The sequence below is a fragment of the Mustela lutreola genome, chromosome 15 (assembly GCF_030435805.1).
Source record: "Mustela lutreola isolate mMusLut2 chromosome 15, mMusLut2.pri, whole genome shotgun sequence".
Taxonomy (NCBI): domain Eukaryota; kingdom Metazoa; phylum Chordata; class Mammalia; order Carnivora; family Mustelidae; genus Mustela; species Mustela lutreola.
This window is the reverse complement of record NC_081304.1, coordinates 70,884,032-70,902,915: the sequence shown is the minus strand read 5'-3', so window position 1 is coordinate 70,902,915 and position 18,884 is coordinate 70,884,032. Positions and strand designations below refer to the sequence as shown.

At 35.7% G+C, this 18,884-nt stretch overlaps 1 pseudogene; it reads right to left on the bottom strand.

The window, feature by feature from the left end:
* Window positions 1–1,600: 1,600 nt before the first annotated feature.
* Window positions 1,601–1,719, bottom strand: LOC131817189 (U6 spliceosomal RNA; annotated as a pseudogene).
* Window positions 1,720–18,884: the final 17,165 nt, after the last annotated feature.

Here is an 18,884-nt window from a genome sequence, read left to right as displayed (position 1 = left end):
AGTTGGACCATTTCCTTACACCATACATGAAAATAGACTGGAAATGGATGAAGAAGCATAATGTGAGAAAGGAATCCATCAAAATCCTTGAGGAGAGAACAGGTAGCAACCTCTTTGACCTCAGCAGCAGCAACTTCTGCCTAGGAACATCACCAAAGGCAAGGGAAGCAAGGGCAAGAATGAACTATTGGGATTTCATCAGATCAAAAAGCTTTTGCACAGCAAAGGAAACAGTTAACAAAGCCAAAAGATGACTGTCAGAAGTTATCTGGGAGAAGATATTTGCAAATGACATACCAGATAAAGGGCCAGTATCTATCCAAAATCTATAAAGAGCTTATCAAACTCAACACCCTAAGAACAAATAATCCAATGAAGAAATGGGCAGAGGACATGAACAGACATTTCTGCAAAGAATTCATCCAAATGGCCAACAGACACATGAAAAAATGCTCCACATCACTCGGCATCAGGGAAATACAAATCAAAACCAGAATGAGATACCACCTCACACCTTTCAGAATGGCTAAAATGAACAAGTCAGTCAATGACAGATGCTGGCGAGGATGTGGAGAAAGGGCAACCCTCCTACACTGTACGTGGGAATGCAAGCTGGTGAAACCACTCTGGAAAACAGCGTGGAGGTGCCTCAAAAAGCTGAAAATAGAACTAGCCTATGACCCAGTGATTGTAGTACTGGGTATATACCCTAAAGATACAAACGTGGCATTCTGAAGGGGCACATGCACCCAAATGTTTATAGCAGCAATGTCCACAATAGTTAAACTATGGAAAGAACCTAAATGTCCTTCAACAGATGAATCAATAAATAAGATGTGGTATATATGTTCAATGGGATACTATGCAGCCATCAAAAGAAATGAAATCCTGCTATTTGTGATGACGTGGATGGAACTAGAGGGTATTATGCTTGGCGAAATAAATCAATCTCAGAAAGACAACTATCATATGATCTCCCTGATATGATGAAGTGGAGATGCAACATAGGCGGTTTCGGGCGTACGAAAAGAAAAATAAAAGAAGATGGGATTGGGAGGGAGACAAAGCATAAAAGACTGAATCTCACAAAACAGACTGAGGGTTGCTGGGGGGAAGTGTGTTGGGAGAGGATGGTGGGGGTATGGACATTGGGGAGGGCAGGTGCTATGGTGAGTGCTGTGAAATGTGTAAACCTGGTGATTCACAGACCTGTACCCCTAGGGATAAAAACATTATATATTTATAAAAAATTTTTAAAAATAATTTAAAAAATCCATTAAAGAAAAAACACATATTGCAAGCCCAGAGGTAATCTCATATTCAATCAAAAAAGTTTGAAAGTTTTCCCCTTAAAGATCAGAAAAAAGACAAATGTGTCCACTTTCACTACTCTCATTTGACATAGTACTGGATGTCCTAGCCAGAGAAACAAGGAACACAAAGAAATAAAAGACTTAAAAAAAAGAAAAGGAAGAAGTAAAATTTTCTTTTTTTTGGATAACATGAACTTACATGTAAAAGAATCCTAAAAAATTCACAAAAAATTTTGAAAAAACAAATTTAGTAAAGCTGCCAAATACAAGATCAATATATAAAAGAGAAGAATTTTGTTTTGTTTCATTTTTTTAATAGTTTTTCATGTCATCCTTGCTCAGTGATCACGCTAATCTTCTCTGCATCATTCCAATTTGAGTATATGTGCTGCCATAAAGTAAGCACAAGACAGGAGCATTTTAACACTCTAATGATGAACTATCTGAAAAAATAAAGAAAACAATCTAATTCACACTAGCATCAAAACTAATAAAATACTTAGGATAAGATTTAACTAAGACGATGAAAGATCTGTACCCCATAATCTATGACATTGATATGAAATTCAAGGAGACACAAATGGAAAGATAGCTCATATTTATGAATGGTAAGAATTAACATTGTTAAAATGTCCATACTACCGAAAACCATCTGTAAATTCAATTCCAATCAAAAATCCAATGTTAGGGGCACCTGGGTGGCTCAGTGGGTTAAGCTGCTGCCTTCAGCTCAGGACATGACCCCAGGGTCCTGGGATCGAGCCCCGCATCAGCCTCTCTGCTCAGCAGGAAGCTGCTACCTCTTATCTCTCTGCCTGCCTCTCTGCCTGCTTGCCATCTCTCTCTCTCAAATAAATAAATAAATAATCTTTTTAAAAATCCAATATTGTGTTTTTACATAAATAAGTAAAAAATCCTAAAATTTATATGAGACAAACAAATAATCAAAGCAGTTCTGAGAAAGAATGAAGAAGAGAAATTACACTTCTTGATTTGAAACTATACTACAAAGCCCCCGTGCTCAAAACAATAAAGTATACTGGCATAAAAACAGACCAATAAACAAGTAGAACAGAATTGAGAGTCCAGAAATAAATCTTTTCATACAGTCACCTAATATTTGACAGGGGCCAACATATGTAATGGGTAAAGATAGTCTGTTTCAGTAAATGATATTTAAAACTGAATAGTCACATAAATCAGCATGAAACTGGAACCTTATATCACTCATAAATCTTAACTTGAAATAGATTAAAGACTTAAATGTGATGCATGAAACTAAATTTCCTAAAGGAAAACATAGGAAAAATTTTCCTTGACATTGGTCTTGCCAATAGTTTTTTGGATACCAGACCAAAAACACAAGCAAAAAAAGCAAAAATAAATAAATGTTATTACATCAAACTAAAGTTTCTGCATTGCCAAAAAAAAGGGAATGAAAACACAATCCACAGAATGGAAGAAAATTCTTAAAAATCTTATATCTGAAAAGAGGTTAATAACCAACAGATACAAAAAGAAAAAAATATATAATTAAAAAAATAGCAAAAGGATCTCAATAGACTTTTTATTCAAAAAAGTTATATAAATGACCAACAGGAGCATTAAAAAGTGCTCAACATAAAAAACTCAGGGCAAAGTCATTATGTTGTTGTTTTTGTTTACCTCTGAAAAACACAGCAAGATATTACTACCTATTAGAATATATACTACCAAAAAATTAAAACTAACAAATTTTGGTAAATATTGGGGAAAATGGGTACCTTATGCACTGTGATAGGGATATAAATTTGTATGGAAAACAGTATGGAGACTATTCATATTATTAAAAGTAAAATTACCATATGATTCAGTAATCCCACTTCTAGGTATATATCTAAAGGAAACGAAGTCACTATTCGAAGACATATCTGCACTCTTATGTTCATTATAAAATTATTAACTCTAAGCAAGAGATGGAAATAACTTCACTATCCATTAATGGATGAATGAATAAAATAAGTATGGTAAATATATACTATGGAATACTACATAACCATGAAAAATTAAGAAATACTGCCATTTACAATACCATGGATGGATCGTGAAGGTATTATACTAAGTGAAATATTTCAAAGATTTTATATATTTTTTAATTTATGTATTACGATAACCCTTACATACAGAATCTGAAGAAAAAGCAAACTAATGGAAACATAGAGTTGAGTTGACAAGGGGTGAACCTGGGGTGGAATAAGGTGTTCAAAGTGTACAAACTTGCAACTATAATAGGAAAAAGTTCTGGGGATCTAATGTACAGCATGATGATCATAGTTAATAATATATACATACTTTTTTTATTGTGCTTCCCTTTATTAAATTTTGCATATATCACATTCTTACAAGTTGAAAGTTTATAGCAATCTTGTATAAAATAGGTGTGCTGCCACCATTTTTCTAACAACATTTGTTCATTTTGTGTCTCTCTGTCACATGTTGGTAATTCTTGCAATATTTCAAGTTTTTTCATTATTATTGTATTTGTTATGGTGATCTGTGATCAGTAATTATGACCCACTGAAAACTCAGAACTAGTTTACTTAAAGTATATGAATTGTTTTTCTTTAAAGACATAATGATTTGAACAGTACAGTATAGCGTTTATTTTTTATATGCACTGGGAAACATGATTTTTTATTTGCACTGGGAAACCAAAAAAAAAAAAAATGATTTGACTTAGTTTATTGATATAATCACTTTATTGAGGCAGTCTGGAACAAAACCCACAAGACCTCTGAAGTTTATCTCTACTGTACTATATACATTAAAGTTGCTAAGAGAGTAGATCTTAAAATTCCTTACAATACATGCATAAAAAACAGAGGCAACTATATGAGATAGTAGATGTATTAACATTTTTATGTAGAATATATTGCAATATAGATGTATACCAATTTATCAAATGGTACAAAATTTACACAATGTTAAAAGTTTGCAGTGTTATAAGAAATCATTTCTTAAATTTACAAATTATAATATGTCAATTATTTTTCAATAAAGCTGGAAATAACTTTTTGTAGAATTAATCTATTTTTCAAAAAAGGAAGTAAGGAAATAGAAACTGCAACTAACTCTGAAATAATAGAATACAAAATCCATTTTAGTTATATACAATGTGACAAACACTATTAGTTAGTTTACAATGAAGGAATACTTATGAAGCATGAAGGATGGTCTATAAATAAGGCTGAAAGAGCTCAGTTTTAAGGTTTAAATTTAAAATCTTCTTTTGAAATACTAAACTGACCACCCAGTTTTCCAAACATTAATGTCTTAACTGATTGAATTTATTTCATACAACTCTATAATCTAGTTTCATAAGAAAGCAGCATGCAAATTTTGAATAAGACAGACTTGCTTAAGTTTCTTTATGTTCAACAGTAAAGGATACTTCCCTAAAAATAAATAGAAGAAGGGGGAGGAGTCAAGATGGCGGAGAAGTAGCAGGCTGAGACTCATTCAGCTAGCCGGAGATCAGCTAGATAGCTTATCTAAAGATTGCAAACACCTGAAAATCCATCGGCAGATCGAAGAGAAGAAGAACAGCAATTCTGGAAACAGAAAAACAACCACTTTCTGAAAGGTAGGACTGGCGGAGAAGTGAATCCAAAGCGACGGGAAGATAGACCCCGGGGGGAGGGGCCGGCTCCCGGCAAGCGGCGGAGCAACTGCTGAGGGACATCACTCCCGAGGCTACCCGGGGCAAAGCCCACGCGGGGTCAGCGTGGCCTCAGGTCCCGCAGGGTCACAGAAGGATCGGGGTTTGTCTGAGTGTTGCAGAGCTTGTGGGTATTGGAACGGGAAAGCCGGCTACAGAGACAGAGCCGACAGTAAGCTCGCAGCTCGGGGTGACCTTGAACCGGTCGCAGGCTCAGTGAGCTCGGAACGCGGCCGGAGGTCAGGCAGACGGGAGTAACTGGCGCTGTTCTCTGAGCTCGCACTGAGGAGTGTGGCCCTGGGCTCTTGGCTCCTCTGGGCCAGAGACCAGGAGGCTGCCATTTGTATTCTCGTCCTCCGGAACTCTACGGAAAGCGCTCAGGGAACAAAAGCTCCTGAAAGCAAACCCCAGCGGATTACTCACCCCGGCCCCGGGTAAGGGCGGTGCAATTCCTCCTGGGGCAAAGACACTTGAGAATCACTACAACAGGCCCCTCCCCCAGAAGATCAACAAGAAATCCAGCCGAGACCAAGTTCACCTACCAACGAGTGCGGTTTCAATACCAAGGAGAGCAGCAGAATTCTAGAGGAGGAGAAAGCAAAGCACGGAACTCATGGCTTTTTCCCTGTGATTTTTTTTAGTTTTGCGGTTAATTTAATTTTTTTCTTTTTCATTTTTTGTTTTTTTTTCTCACCTTCGGATAAAATTTTTTTTTTAACTGTTACCTTTTTCTCTTTTAATGATTTTTTACTAGTTTATCTAATATATATTTTTTTTTCTTTTTTATATTTTTCTTAGGTGGTTTCTTTTTTTAAAAATTCTTTTCTTTTTTTTTTCTTTTTTCTTTTTTTTTTTCTTTCTTTCTTTTTGAAACTCTTTTTATCCCCTTTCTCCCCCCTCACGATTTGGGATCTCTTCTAATTTGGTTAAAGCATATTTTCCTGGGGTTGTTGCCACCCTTTTAGTATTTTACTTGCCCCTTCATATACTCTTCTCTGGACAAAATGACAAGACGGAAAAATTCAACACAAAAAAAAGAACAAGAGGCAGTACCGAAGGCTAGGGACCTAACCAATACAGACATTGCTAATATGTCAGATCTAGAGTTCAGAATGACAATTCTCAAGGTTCTAGCTGGGCTCGAAAAAGGCATGGAAGATATTAGAGAAACCCTCTCGAGAGATACAAAAGCCCTTTCTGGAGAAATAAAAGAACTAAAATCTAACCAAGTTGAAATCAAAAAAGCTATTAATGAAGTGCAATCAAAAATGGAGGCTCTCACCGCTAGGATAAATGAGGCAGAAGAAAGAATTAGTGATATAGAAGACCAAATGACAGAGAATAAAGAAGCTGAGCAAAAGAGGGACAAACAGCTACTGCACCACGAGGGGAGAATTCGAGAGATAAGTGACACCATAAGACGAAACAACATTAGAATAATTGGGATTCCAGAAGAAGAAGAAAGAGAGAGGGGAGCAGAAGGTATACTGGAGAGAATTATTAGGGAGAATTTCCCCAATATGGCAAAGGGAACGAGCATCAAAATTCAGGAGGTTCAGAGAACGCCCCTCAAAATCAATAAGAATAGGCCCACACCCCGTCACCTAATAGTAAAATTTACAAGTCTCAGTGAAAAAGAGAAAATCCTGAAAGCAGCCCGGGAAAAGAAGTCTGTAATATACAATGGTAAAAATATTAGATTGGCAGCTGACTTATCCACAGAGACCTGGCAGGCCAGAAAGAGCTGGCATGACATTTTCAGAACACTAAATGAGAAAAACATGCAGCCAAGAATACTATATCCAGCTAGGCTATCATTGAAAATAGAAGGAGAGATTAAAAGCTTCCAGGACAAACAACAACTGAAAGAATTTGCAAACACCAAACCAGCTCTACAGGAAATATTGAAAGGGGTCCTCTAAGCAAAGAGCCTACAAGTGGTATATCAGAAAGGAACAGAGACCATATACAGTAACAGTCACCTTACAGGCAATACAATGGCACTAAATTCATATCTCTCAATAGTTACCCTGAATGTGAATGGGCTAAATGCCCCTGTCAAAAGACACAGGCTATCAGAATGTATAAAAAAACAAAACCCATCTATATGTTGCCTCCAAGAAACTCATTTTAAGCCCGAAGACACCTCCAGATTTAAAGTGAGGGGGTGGAAAAGAATTTACCATGCTAATGGACATCAGAAGAAAGCAGCAGTGGCAATCCTTATATCAGATCAATTAGATTTTAAGCCAAAAACTATAATAAGAGATGAGGAAGGACAATATATCATACTCAAAGGGTCTGTCCAACAAGAAGATTTAACAATTTTAAATATCTATGCCCCTAATGTGGGAGCAGCCAACAATATAAACCAATTAATAACAAAATCAAAGAAACACATCAACAATAATACAATAATAGTAGGGGACTTTAACACTCCCCTCACTGAAATGGACAGATCATCCAAGCAAAAGATCAGCAAGGAAATAAAGGCCTTAAACGACACACTGGACCAGATGGACATCACAGATATATTCAGAACATTTCATCCCAAAGCAACAGAATACACATTCTTCTCTAGTGCACATGGAACATTCTCCAGAATAGATCACATCCTCGGTCCTAAATGAGGACTCAACCGGTATCAAAGGATTGGGATCATTCCCTGCATATTTTCAGACCACAATGCTCTAAAGCTAGAACTCAACCACAAAAGGAAGTTTGAAAAGAACCCCAATACATGGAGACTAAAAGCATCCTTCTAAAGAATGAATGGGTCAACCGGGAAATTAAAGAAGAATTGAAATAAATCATGGAAACAAATGATAATGAAAATACAAAGGTTCAAAATCTGTGGGACACAACAAAGGCAGTCCTGAGAGGAAAATATATAGCGGACAAGCCTTTTTCAAGAAACAAGAAAGGTCTCAGGTACACACCTAACACTACACCTAAAGGATCTGGAGAAAGAAGAAGAAAGAAACCCTAAGCCAAGCAGGAGAAGAGAAATCATAAAGATCAGCGCAGAAATCAATGAAATAGAAACCAAAAAAACAATAGAACAAATCAACGAAAGTAGGAGCTGGTTCTTTGAAAGAATTAATAAAATTGATAAACCCCTGGCCCGACTTATCAAAAAGAAAAGAGAAAGGACCCAAATAAATAAAATCATGAATGAAAGAGGAGAGATCACAACTAACACCAAAGAAATACAAACTATTATAAGAACATACTATGAGCAACTCTATGCCAATAAATTTGACAATCTGGAAGAAATGGATGCATTCCTAGAAACATATAAACTACCACAACTGAACCAGGAAGAAATAGAAAGCCTGAACAGACCCATAACCAGTAAGGAGATTGAAACAGTCATTAAAAATCTCCAAACAAACAAAAGCCCAGGGACAGACGGCTTCCCGGGGGAATTCTACCAAACATTTAAAGAAGAACTAATTCCTATTCTCCTGAAACTGTTCCAAAAAATAGAAATGGAAGGAAAACTTCCAAACTCATTTTATGAAGCCAGCATCACCTTGATCCCAAAACCAGACAAGGATCCCACCAAAAAAGAGAGCTATAGACCAATATCCTTGATGAACACAGATGCGAAAATACTCAACAAAATACTAGCCAATAGGATTCAACAGTACATTAGAAAGATTATTCACCACGACCAAGTGGGATTTATTCCAGGGCTGCAAGGTTGGTTCAAAATCCGCAAATCAGTCAATGTAATACAACACATCAATAAAAGAAAGAACAAGAACCATATGATACTCTCAATAGATGCTTAAAAAGCATTTGACAAAGTACAGCATCCCTTCCTGATCAAAACTCTTCAAAGTGTAGGGATAGAGGGCACATACCTCAATATCATCAAAGCCATCTATGAAAAACCCACCGCAAATATCATTCTCAATGGAGAAAAACTGAAAGCTTTTCTGCTAATTTTAGGAACACGGCAGGGATGTCCATTATCACCACTGCTATTCAACATAGTACTAGAGGTCCTAGCCTCAGCAATCAGACAACAAAAGGAAATTAAAGGCATCCAAATCGGCAAAGAAGAAGTCAAATTATCACTCTTCGCAGATGATATGATACTATATGTGGAAAACCCAAAAGACTCCACTCCAAAACTGCTAGAACTTATACAGGAATTCAGTAAAGTGTCAGGATATAAAATCAATGCACAGAAATCAGTTGCATTTCTCTACACCAACAGCAAGACAGAAGAAAGTGAAATTAAGGAGTCAATCCCATTCACAATTGCACCGAAAACCATAAGATACCTAGGAATAAACCTAACCAAAGAGACACAGAATCTATACTCAAAAAATTATAAAGTGCTCATGAAAGAAATTGAGGAAGACACAAAGAAATGGAAAAATGTTCCATGCTCCTGGATTGGAAGAATAAATATTGTGAAAATGTCTATGCTACCTAAAGCAATCTACACATTTAATGCAATTCCTATCAAAGTACCATCCATCTTTTTCAAAGAAATGGAACAAATAATTCTAAAATGTATATGGAACCAGAAAAGACCTCGAATAGCTAAAGGGATATTGAAAAAGAAAGCCAATGTTGGTGGCATCACAATCCCGGACTTTAAGCTCTATTAAAAAGCTGTCATCATCAAGACAGCATGGTACTGGCACAAAAACAGACCCATAGATCAATGGAATAGAATAGAGAGCCCAGAAATAGACTCTCAACTCTATGGTCAACTAATCGTTGACAAAGCAGGAAAGAATGTCCAATGGAAAAAAGACAGCCTCTTCAATAAATGGTGCTGGGAAAATTGGACAGCCACATGCAGAAAAATGAAATTGGACCATTTCCTTACACCACACACGAAAATAGACTCAAAATGGATGAAGGACCTCAATGTGCGAAAGGAATCCATCAAAATCCTTGAGGAGAACACAGGCAGCAACCTCTTCGACCTCAGCCGCAGCAACATCTTCCTAGGAACAACGCCAAAGGCAAGGGAAGCAAGGGCAAAAATGAACTATTGGGATTTCATCAAGATCAAAAGCTTTTGCACAGCAAAGGAAACAGTTAACAAAATCAAAAGACAACTGACAGAATGGAGGAAGATATTTGCAAATGACATATCAGATAAAGGACTAGTGTCCAGAATCTATAAAGAACTTAGCAAACTCAACACCCAAAGAACAAATAATCCAATCAAGAAATGGGCAGAGGACATGAACAGATATTTCTGCAAAGAAGACATCCAGATGGCCAACAGACACATGAAAAAGTGCTCCATATCACTCGGCATCAGGGAAATACAAATCAAAACCACAATGAGATATCACCTCACACCAGTCAGAATGGCTAAAATCAACAAGTCAGGAAATGACAGATGCTGGCGAGGATGCGGAGAAAGGGGAACCCTCCTACACTGTTGGTGGGAATGCAAGCTGGTGCAACGTCTCTGGAAAACAGCATGGAGGTTCCTCAAAATGTTGAAAATAGAACTGCCCTATGACCCAGCAATTGCACTATTGGGTATTTACCCTAAAGATACAAACGTAGTGATCCAAAGGGGCACATGTACTCGAATGTTTATAGCAGCAATGTCCACAATAGCCAAACTATGGAAAGAACCTAGATGTTCATCAACAGATGAATGGATCAAGAAGATGTGGTATATATACACAATGGGATACTATGCAGCCATCAAAAGAAATGAAATCTTGCCATTTGCGACAACATGGATGGAACTAGAGCGTATCATGCTTAGCGTAATAAGAAAAGCGGAGAAAGAGAACTATCATATGATCTCCCTGATATGAGGAAGTGGTGTTGCAACATGGGGTCTTAAATGGGTACGAGAAGAATAAATGAAAGAAGATGGGATTGGGAGGGAGACCAACCATAAGTGACTCTTAATCTCACAAAACAAACTGAGGGTTGCTGGGGGGAGGGTGTTTGGGAGAAGGGGGTGGTATTATGGACATTGGGGAGGGTATGTGATTTGGTGAGTGCTGTGAAGTGTGTAAACCTGGTGATTCACAGACCTGTACCCCTGGGGATAAAAATATATGTTTATAAAAAATAAAAAAATTATAAAAAAAAAAAAAGAAAAAAAAAGAAAAAGAAGGGAAAAGAATCTTAAGCAGGCTCCAGGCTCAGCACAGAGCCCAACTCTGGGCTCTATTTCACAACCCTGACATCATGACCTGAGCCAAAATGAAAGAAATAAAATAAAATTAAGGTGTTAAAAAAAAGGAAAACGAATTGGAGGTTTAATTAAGTGAGCCACCCAGGTACCCCTGTGGTATCTTAAATTGGCTGTCATATCTTTAAAGTTCTAGAGTATCCATTTGGTTCATTTATAAAATCTTTCTCAATATCATTTTTTAGTTTCAGTTTTTTGTTCAATTTGCTTCCCTTCTCATTTCTTTGAGCAGAGTAATCAAGCCATTTTATAATATTTATTGATCATTTTAATATCATACTTAATTCCATTTTGTCTATCAAATCTTGTTAATGGTTTTTCTTTGTGTGCTTTGTTCCATTTTGCTATGTTCAAGACATTATATTTGAAACTCTTATTGATTAGGGATAATTAAGAGCTATAATAATGGTATGGTCCTCCTTGGCAGGATTTTCTCTTATATCTGAGACTCTACAAGACAATCATACTCCAAATTCAGTGGTTGACTTTCTCAGTTTACACACAAGGCAAGGTAGGCTCTAGTCTTATTTCTGCTTCTCCTTGTGCTTTGGGGATCTCAACTTAAATTTGGGTTGTACCAAAGTCCTCAAATTTGATTGCTGCTGGATTTTGAATTTTGTTTCTCTAGTATCATGTGTCTATTAAAAACACAGCTCAGTGTGTTTTAGCAGTTTCTAATGCTCTCATAGCTAAAATGGCTTCAGGGCATGTATCTCTAGACTCTCATTGTGTTTCGTATTTTGGCCCAGTAATCCCTCACTTATTTTTATAATCATTCTGATATTTTTAACTTTAAAAGCTATTTTGTCTGGATTTTTAAGTTGTCTTAAGTAGGAGTTTTTAGATCACCATTACTAGAAGCAACAACAAATATACATGAAAATATCTGCAGTAGTTTATCACATCTTTATGGCTTTGAACTTCCATAAGCCGAGGCATCCTTCTCTAATCACTTAGGCAAACTCCAATTTACCCTTTAAAACAACACAAGAATTGCTTCATTTAAGAACATGTTCAGGGATGACTCTTCCCCACTGTTCTTACCAACATTCCCACACACTCTTTGCTACCCACACCTTGTTTATGAACTTTCATTAGGTATATCAGCGTCACCAGAATTTTGCTCTATTGTATTTTTGTCCTTTAGAGCTTTAATTAAATATTAATTCCATAGAAAGTCTGTCCCTTTTCTTTCAAACCTGGGTTAGTTATTTCTTCTCATTCTTTGTCAGAAGTTACTTTATTAGAGGAACTTACAGGTGTATTGTGAGTTTGGAGCCTTTACAGTTTTTTGACTGGAAAAATCACCCATCTCTGAGATTTTTACGCAGCTTCCTAGCTGATATTATTCAGAAATCTGTTCAAAACAGACTTTTTCAGGGAGGCCCTTTCAGACCACTCAGTTACAAAACCTCTTCTCAATCACTGCTCTTTTTAAAATGTGCTTATTTAGTTCAAATATGCATCACTATTAAAGGAAAACCCAGTACAATTTTTTTCTTTTTAAAGTTGGCTTACCTATTATCTATCTCTCCCATTAAAATGATTCCTCTGGGCTGGGGTTTTGTTGTGCTCATCTTAGGCCAGGCACTCAATAAATTGTCTCTGAATGATTGAATTGTTTGACTCCCTTGCTAGATTCTCAACTTCATGAAGCCAAGGATTGTTCTATTCAGTCCTTTATCCTCAATGTCTGTTATATTGCAGTCACTTACGTGACTAATTGGAAAAATCACAGAAAGAAAGAGTTAAAACTACAGAAAAACCCCGTAGGTTCAATAACACAAAGCTTTCTAAAATTATTTAGCCCAGGAATTGAATACTGGCTGCACTTTTGATTTTTTTTAAATGGTATTGAATTTAATTTAAATGGAAATACTTGAATGGTAGAATGATAAAAAAAATTATAAAAGCAACTTGCTCCTTAAAGTAAGAATTATATAGGGCATCTCTTCTAGAAGCAAAATTTTCAAATGTCAAACATCTGAAAGCATAGAAGGAGAAGTAAGAGTGTGAATTGTACTTCAATGCTCTTTTCTTTATATTCAGCAAACAGCTCATTCACACCTTTCCAATTTTTTCAACTCTTTTGACAAAGCCTTCAGAGGAGTTACTGCTGATGACAACCATCACAGCCTAACAGGAGAAATTTTATGAAGAAAAATAATAGCGTGTTTTTCCCAAATTGTTAAGGATATGGTGAAGCTCTGTCAGATTCAAAGGAGGAATGTGCAATTCCATGCTATATATAATAATAACTTATTTTAATAGTGGCTTTGCAATTTTTCAGATATATCCATTTACTGAAACCACTATCAAATAAACAAAAACAAACAAATTAACAGGGGTTCGAGACAGGAATTATCTAATCTAAAAATAGCACATGTTCACAGAATACACAACACATATCCCAAGTACTACTATAGGTTTCAAGTAATAGTCAAAACAATAGTAAACATGATTCAGACCCTACCAGTCAAATCATAAATGGGATCTTAACTGTAAATCCTTATCTTTAGACCAAAGTGGGTAATTGGGTGCTGAAGATACATTATAGAACTAATATGTTATAGAACTCCTCTGAAATGAGTCATTTATTCCATCACTTTTCCTGCACAGCTGCTGACCCATGTTTTGGTTCCTGGAAATAGCTGCTACCATGTCATACTTCTTAAAAGCACATATATTGATAACTCTACTCATTGCTCCATTACTCTGTGACTGTCACTGTGTTAAAATGTGGAGTCAGCTGACTCACTTGTGGTGGTAATAAAGTAGATGAGTTTGCAAAGTATTTTGTTATTTCTAAAAATGCAAAAACCAAATTACATTGAAATCCTAAGGGGTGTTTCAGGGAGAGCTGTAGGATGTGGTTTCTTGTGTAATCCACAGAGATTAGCTCCAACACATATTTAAACTCTGCTCTAGGAGCAACCTTAGTGGTAAAGCAAGAAGATAAACAGATGTATACACACCCTGGCACAAAATTATCACTTATGTTTGGCTTCCTAGTCTCCTCGTGTTACTTATTTATCTTAACTTCTCTCTGAAATCAGGGTACACAGAATCTCAATCAGTCGATATTTTTCTGCTGAATTACCCAATAGTCTGATCATACCCCTAAGACTTTTTAAAATTATTTCACTCATAATCCGAAATCTGCTTTGCCTCCTCAGCTCAGTACACTGTAATTTGATTTCAAAATGAGGACGGTTGTCAGTCATGCCACACTCATTAATCTATTTTACAATTCCATGTACTTAGAACTATGAAAATATGTTAATAACATCCATTCCAATAAGCCACCCTAAATTTATTCTCATGAAACAAGACCTCAAGAAAGAGAATTCAAAATCATCCATGTATTTGCAATTTATTGCAATAAAGCCTTTATCAATAGACTTCCCTGTGCACATGGTGGTCAAATTGCTGGTGAAAACCAGCCAAATCTATTACAAGCTTTCTCATGGCTTCTAGGTAACCCAAGTGAGCCTTTATTGATAAAGGGAAGGGATAAAGCAGGGAAGGGATAAACAGTGATGTAAGAATTGGCTAGACAAAAGTAATGACTCTCATTACAGAGTGAGTATTTTAAAGCAAAAGAGTCTGTTGGGAATATTGTTTTATAAAATAGTGGTTTTTTTTAATGAACTTTTAAAAATTCAATTAGTTAACATATAGTGTACCTTTAGTTTCAAAAGTAGATTTCAGTTATTCATCCATTGCATATAATAACTAATGCTCAGTACTTACTGTTATAGCTTCTTGAAAGAATTTTAACCCACTGAGCCACCCAGGCGCCCTTGAAAGCAGAAATTTAGATCATATTTTCTGATTACTTCCATGAAGTACAACACTTTCCTGCTAGCAACCTTCAAAACATACTGTTTGTTAGAGGAATTTCTTTAATAATAAATAAATAGGAATTTATTTAAATTTATTTAAATATTGCACACTGTTTCATTGTTCATAAATAAGGTGATGATATTATAGCCATTAGTTGGTAGCACTGATATATCACTTTCTTTTTACTTCTCAGTGCATTCTCTTTACACAAAATAGATATATATTTTAAAAGAATCTGAATCTGTGGCAAACTTTTAAAAAAACCCTATACAGTAAAGTTTATCATTTTAAGTAATCTCAATTATCTTCCTCAATTGTGATAGTATATCCTTCTATCTAGGCCAGATATTGTATGAGGGATTTGAAGAGACATACTTTTCTAAATTTCACTTTTCTCATCTGCAAAATGCTGATCATGATCCTACAATAAAATACACTTACAATTTTTTGATGAAAATTTATTTATTTATTTTAAGATTTATTTATTTATCAGAGAGAGTGGGCGAGAGAGCAAGCACAGGCAGACAGAATGGCAGGCAGAGGCAGAGGGAGAAGCAGGCTCTCGGCCGAGCAAGGAGCCCGATGTGGGACTCGATCCCAGGACGCTGGGATCATGACCTGAGCCAAAGGCAGCTGCTTAACCAACTGAGCCACCCAGGCGTCCCTTTTGATAAAAATTTAATCTGTATAAACAATATATTTGCTGTAATGCGTGGTTCATGGTAAACATCTTATTTAATTATAAGCAACAACAGTATTAGAAATTAAGTAAATGTGTCTATAATATTTAAAGTTTTAACACATAATTCCAGTGCTTTGCCTTATTTTCTCAAATCCCTTTACCACTTTCACTGACAGAGTGAAATGTACTTTTTCTACTAGTAGCCAGCTCTTTGTCTTTTGTCAGAAAGATGCCCTTGTGAATTATTTATAATAGAGATATTAGCAATAATAATAAAAATAAATAGCAATGAAAATGTTAAAAAAAGGTTTCTTAACTAATTAAGGTTCTTAGACATCAATTAGAGGAACCACCTCTGGCAAGCAAATTAATCTGCAAGACATTCCCAGAATTAACAAGTCAGTCAGATACAGGGTTGTCCGTAGACTGAAAGGTGAAGCAAAAAGACTAGGTTTGGAAAATAGGTAAGGACAGTGAAAAAAATGATCAAATTTTTGGGCAAAATAAATTCTTAGGTGTCCTTTCAATGGAGTCCTGGGCATTATGTAGCAGAAACTCTGGAGATTATCTCAATCCATTGGAGTCACCCTGTTTATTAGCTTGCTATTGACAAAGTTATTTACAAACTGTAGAGCAAGAGGTTATAATGTAGAAAACTGATGGTAATGCACAAGATTCTTGTTAACAATAATGCAAGTTAGTGATATTTCATTAGAAAACATAAATTCTATAACCCAAATTATGGGCCCAGAGCACTTCTGCTGCACAACTCTGCTTATATCCCAAATAACCATGTGAACTAGTTTTAACATCTGCTTCTTATTAATTTTTGAATAAAAATTCTTGACACAAGTATTTTATAATTGTGTGATAATCATGCATTTAATTTCTTGGAGAACAAAACACACTTTAGCGTAACTATGTTCGTTCACAGAACCAGCCTTGATAACACACTTCTATATGTTAGAAATGATGTAATACATGTAGAATATTGGGCACTCGTTTGGTATTCTTTGACATGTTTTGCACTATCTAAAAAGAGATCAGTGAACTTGGACTGGAGTTAGTAGACATGGAAGAAAATAAAATATTACAGAGAAGAATACTCTGTGGTCTACAACCTAAACGGGCTGGGATTCCCATCATTTGGATCCCTGTAGCTTTACAAAAGTCAATTAAATTTTTGTATCTCCGATTAAAGTTGATTCCCCAGTACTTTTTCAAACATCTCTTGTAAAGTATTGTTTCCCAGAAAAAAAGGGATTTTGCACATGTATCTGCCTTTGTCTCTGGTCATGATCTCAGTCAGGATCCTGGGATCGAGCTCCATATGGGGCTTCAAATGTAGTCTCTCTCTGCAGCTACCTACCCCTGCCCCACTCATGCTCTCTCTCTCAAATAAATAAATACAATCTTTAATTTTTTAATTAAAAATAAGATAAATAAAATAAAATAAAAAGTCTGGTCTTACTGCCCCATTTAGCTCCTTTTTTTTTTTTTTGAGTTGTATTTAAAGCAGCATGAGAGAACATGAAACTCTCAAACTTAAAAAAAAAAAAAGGAAAAAATTGAGTATTGTTAGGATTTAAGATCTTGTCTGCTAGACAAAAACATTGGCTTTGTTAACATGTGAAAATTAACAAAAGAGAATAAGATAGAATTCTAATAATTTTTGTAGAAGTTAAAAATTTCCTCCAACCCAATTACATACAGACCCATTAAGTAAATTCATTCCAATGTCCCAAACCAATCTTTTCTAATACTAATGCATCTGTGTAAACAGAGTCAACCCAAGGAATAAATAAATATTATTATTTTTACCTGTCTCTTCCACAGTCACATCTGGGTATATTGGTAGCAAGTCAATTATCTATCTTATCTTATAAGACATGATATCATAAGGAAGGGTATTCTGTCCATTTGGAACAACTGAAAATCATTGTAATTTTATCTTGGTGCAGTAACTTGAGATGGCACAGTGTGGGTTATGAATATATTTTATTTTATTTTTTTTTACTGGGAAGAAGAGATTATAGAGATATTGGTTATCCAAGAGAGACTGACAGGTGTTGATAGTTGCCAGGTCAATATCCATCTACTTTTTCTTTAATCTCAGAAAGCACTGAGGGATTGACAACAAGGAAACTTAAAACAACATCAAATATTTTATTGTCTCTTTTCTAGTTATATTGTAACCATATGACAAAGTATCAGTCGTACAATATATCATTCTCTTTTACCTCTATCTTTCTGCCAGAAATGTGGGCTTAATAGTGAGAACTCCAACAGCAATTTTTGCAACTGTGAATAAAAAGCCATGAAAACCTCTAAGATAGTTCACTTGACTTTCTTAAGACGCTGAACCAACACCAGAAAACACTCTCTGTAGTCTTCTTGTTAAATGAAAAAATATGGTTAAACCACTTTTGAAAGTCTACTACATACAGCAAAATGTAAATCTTAAATGAAATATGCCCTCTCAGCTGTGCTTAAGCAACTGAGTCCTGAGCTTTTCAGTTTTCAGTCTGAAAGAATACACCTCTGGTGCTCTGAAAGGGAATAGAAAGGACACCCTGTTCTCCATATAAATTAAAGAAGAGAAATCTGTGCATTTAAGTGGGCCATATAAAATTTATCAAGCAATTATCTCCTAACACCTTCCTATCCAAAATACCTGATATGCTCTCCCTACTCTTTTATTCCACGTTACTGCCTTTTCCAGGATTCTGTATCACATCACAACATGTCTTCTGTTATTTCCTTCTTGCAAGCTACTTTTGTTTTCTCCATCTAAAAAAATCAACAATCATTGTGTATTTCAATTCCCATTTTCCTCAAATGCATTGATTCTTCTTATCTATTACTCTTTTCTCATACTCAGTGTCTTTGTCTTTATGGGGTTTGTACTTTGCTTTTCCCCATCCTTTACTGCCATTATATAATCAAATCTAATAACTTCTTAGAGAAAGTTAAAAATTCCTGCATAGCCACACGTCTACACAAAGTCACTGATTTTTAGCAAACCTATAAGATAGTCAAAAATCCATTCAATTTCTTTTTTTTTAAGATTTTATTTATTTATTTGACAGAGAGAGATGACAAGCAGGCAGAGAGGCAGGCAGAGAGAGAGGAGGAAGCAGGCTCCCTGCT